The sequence below is a fragment of the Impatiens glandulifera genome, chromosome 4, assembly GCF_907164915.1.
Source record: "Impatiens glandulifera chromosome 4, dImpGla2.1, whole genome shotgun sequence".
Taxonomy (NCBI): domain Eukaryota; kingdom Viridiplantae; phylum Streptophyta; class Magnoliopsida; order Ericales; family Balsaminaceae; genus Impatiens; species Impatiens glandulifera.
The window spans coordinates 46,794,555-46,798,941 of record NC_061865.1 but is presented as its reverse complement, the minus strand read 5'-3'; positions in this window follow the sequence as shown (position 1 = coordinate 46,798,941).

Here is a 4,387-nt window from a genome sequence, read left to right as displayed (position 1 = left end):
ACTACCACGTCTAACTACGTTTCCCTTTAGACCACGTATAAAGGAGTTAGACTACCACGTCTAACTACGTTTCCCTTTATACCAAGTCTAAAGGAGTTAGACAACCACGTCTAACTACGTTTTATGTCTAAGATAGCCTACTTTAGACCACGTCTAAAATAGCATAGTCTTATATATATATGCACCTGCATAAAAACAAATAGACAACTTAGCTTTATTCAAAACTGAGTTTTAACACAGATCATGAAAATAAAGTCAGCATAAAATAAGCTTATTCTTTAGTTTATTTTAGTCAAAATAATTTGACCCAACAGATACCTTTCGTAGACGCTCCAATTCTTCACAACCACTTCCTTAATTTATTTCTAGTCTCTTGGGAACTTGGTCATCTCAATATTTTTTACAAATTTATCCCAAAGTTCCGAGGCAATTTTTAAACGACATTGCAACATGATCTCAGTCTAAAATCTTGAAACTTTTTAGGAATTGAGGTTTTGGGTATAAGAGTTAGAACTGTAGTGTTCCACTGCTTTAGTATCTTCCTGTTCTTAATGAATTCTAAAACCCTTCCTTGACATCGTGACCCACAACCGGCTAGTTTTCTTTGAAGAATTGAGCAATAAAACAGTTTGGACCCGTACTTTTATTACTTCTGATGCTGAATAGAAATTTCTTTAACTTCATCCTTTGTGACTACCCTGATTAGTTCTTGACTATCTTCAGCAAAACTCTTTTATCGATAATTTGGTATAAGATGTTCAAATGACTCGGTTACACTTTCTTGGTACCCATAAGCTCTTTGTAGAAATTAATAACAAGATGTTGTAGCCCTTTTTTCCATTCTACATATTCACCCTCATCATTTTCAGCCTATAAACATTTTCCCTCAAATTCCTAGCCATATATTTATGATAAAAGAAAGTTGTATTCTTGTTACCGAGAGAGACCAATTCTTCCTTGACTTTTGTTTTGCAAAATTCTCCTCTAATAAGCTCAGCTTCCTAAAATTGCCAAGGGTAGCTTTTTATTCCTCGTTAAGTTGCTCTTCATTTTCTCCCCCGAGCAACTTACTTTGGACTTCTTCTAACTCAATTTTGACTGTTTGGACTCATTTGGAGATGTTACTAAACTTTTTCTTGTCAAACCTTTTTAGTAGGATTTTTAGAAATTTGAGCTTTTACGACACCCAAAACATATTTGATCCCTACACTTGTTCGGCCCACACTTACCCAGTATATTTTTGAAATTGTCACTCTTCATCTAGAAATTAAAGAACCTGAAGGGTCTTTTGAACCTCTCCTCCTTCTCATAGAAGATCTTGATAGGGCCGTGATCCGAGATTCCAGGATTCATAACATGTAGTTTGCTTCTCGGGAATTGAGCAATCCACTTCTCGTTGACAATGTAAAGTAGTTACCTGAGTTAGTTGGTTCGATGCATCCCATGTCCCTAATGCAATCGTTGAAGTCAATCATATCTTTGGTAATATCATACTCTAGGCTTCAGTCAGTTTATAACATTTTATTTAACCAATTATTCTACCGTTCCTAGGCATGCTCACGTTTTCGTGTATTTTAAATTATAACAATAATATTTAAATACTCGTACTAATAGCTGATGACGATGATTGAGGAAGAATGTACATGAAGAATACTAGTTTGAAGGCATTAGGGTTTTAAAATAAATACTAAACATGTCTTTGTCAAAATATATTTTATGAAATTATTCTAAATTATATTGAAATCATTATTTAATTTTTTAAAATTTTTATAAAATAGTTTGAATTTCCAAAATTATAAAAATAATTTTTGAGAATTAAAAATGGAAAAAAATAGGCCATAGGAACGGTAGTCTCGGTCCTATGTGTGATGAAATCTGGGTTAACTTCGGGCTAACTTGGGTCTAGTTTTTCTCGGTTAGAAATTGAGTTTGAGTTAATTTCTAGCTAACCTTGGACTATGTTTTATTGGTGGGAAATTGAGTCTGGGTTAACTTCTGACTAACCCTGGGTTAGGTTTTCTCTGTCATAAATTGATTTTGGGTTAACTTCTAGCTAACCTTGGTTTATGTTTTCTCGAACAAAGATTAGCCTTGGGCTAACCGTCCTCGGTAGTCAAGAACATTAAACTATAGGTTTGATGTTTCTTATAAGGGCCTTAATCTTGCGATTCAAGGTCATGGGAAGATTTATACAACACCCATGATCATTTATAATATCATCTCAAGGTCTCATTCGGCCAAATTGATGTTCCATCAACCCAAACAGTTTTGATGTAATAAACGAGTTTTTTAGTTTTAGGTTTTAATGAAGCGTAAGAAGCTTGTCAATAACTTCATTATACTAATATGCTTGAATGAAACCAAAACATGAACACTAACTATTCAGTTTGACCAATTCAATAACGGAAAAATTTATTTTTATAAAAAAAATAGTTTTTGATCAAGCATGATCTGGATGGAATGGAACTGGTACAAATAGGTTCCCAACATAATTAAAAAAGGTGTTGGTAAACTTTATGGTTTGTTGTTCTTGAGTAACAACTCAATAACATAAAACTCGATTTTGAAATTTTCAAAATCAAATTTGGGGTTTTTTATATTTAAGTTTATTGATTGGATTTTTCAACAGAAAGCTTATAAATGATCGTAGTATCATTTTCCAATCAATAAATCAGACAATTAAACCATATACAAAACTGTCAAACTGAAATATAATTTTTTTAATTCAAATTGGTAAATTGAATTATATTGTGATTGGAAGTTTATTTGGAGTTGGAGAACACTCCTTAACTGTTAAGGAAGCTTCCCGAATTCTTGAATCAAAGCTTTATGACCTTACACGAAAATTCCAAAATTTCAGAAAGCTTGAAGCTTCTTCAATGGCAGATTTTTCTTTGAGTTTGATTGAGGGCTTGAGAGTGAATCTCTTCCCTTCGGTTTGCTCATGGGAAGCTATTTATATCCTCCCATGGTCAGTATGTCGACCAAGTGGACCGGATTTGGTTAAATAACCATTGATGGTATATGCAACAATGATGCTCCTAGGCGTAGGGGAAATGATCACATGAGTAGGGTGATTATTTCAGCTTTTGAACGAAGTCAAAAAATGAAAAACGACAAAGTTCCATCTTTAAGAAATCAAAGATAAAACTGTTCTTATCCAGCTCATCATCGCGAGGAAGAAGAAAAACCAGGCAAAACGACATCATATTGGGCGAGAAATCGAACGCGAGACACTCCGTTCGCGTTCGGGCGTTATGTCGCGTTCATGCTAACGGTGACCATACATGCGTTAGTCGATCTGCTGCTTCGCGAACGCGTATCTCCTTCGTTGCAGCGGGCTACGCGGATAGATTTTGGGCGTTAGATGATAATCCTCATCCAACGCTCATCCGAGGGTTGGGGGGTCTGATGTACTGATTACTTCGGATTTCGACCCTTTTTTAGCCTCTGATCTTGTTCTAAATTGATTTTTTTCAACTGATTTTTTCTTTATTTTAAACCTATAAAACATACAAAATATTTTTAATAAAAATGACATTTGTTTTGTCATTATATTTTATTTTATTTTACATTTTTGGGGTTTAATAAATAATTAATTTTGGATAAAATTGATATAACATTTATCTTAAATTATTTATTTTAATCCCTTTGATTTTATTTAAAATTAATTTGAGATAATATGAATATAAAATTTATGCCAAATTATTTTATTTATTTTCTTTGACCATTATCCTTAATTAATTAGCATTTAATTTTCACAATAATTGACCTAATTATTTATTTTAATCATGTTTTGGCCTTTATTTTAATTTTTTGATTTTAATTATTCAAAATAATTATTTTAAAATTTATTATTTGAATATGTAAAAAATTTATACTTACATAGAGTTTAAAAAAAATTATACTAATTAAAAAGAATATTATAAGTACATTGTCCACATTTCAATATTGATTTATATTTCATAACACAAAACAAATTTGAAAATAAAGATGACAAGTTCAAGACTTTGATTTAATAATATAATTTTTTAAATTTAAGGGTGAACCCGCTAATTTTGTAAACCCGATAGGTAAAATCTATCAAAATGAATTGTGTGTTATGATGTGTTGAACAAGTGATTTTAAAAAATTGCGTTTATATATATTTAGAAAAAATTTAAATTAAGTATCACGCCTTTATCAAATTTTATGTTAATTTTGAAATATAAAGTCTTAATAACATAATTGGTTAAAGTGTTTTACTTAAAGTTTTTTTATGTGCGAGTTAAAAAAATATATATGTAATTTTTTATTTTTTTTAATTAAATTTAACCGTTTCAAATTTTATTAACTAGTTAATTTACAAATTAACAACTCATCTCGTTTACTCAAACAAAACGTATCA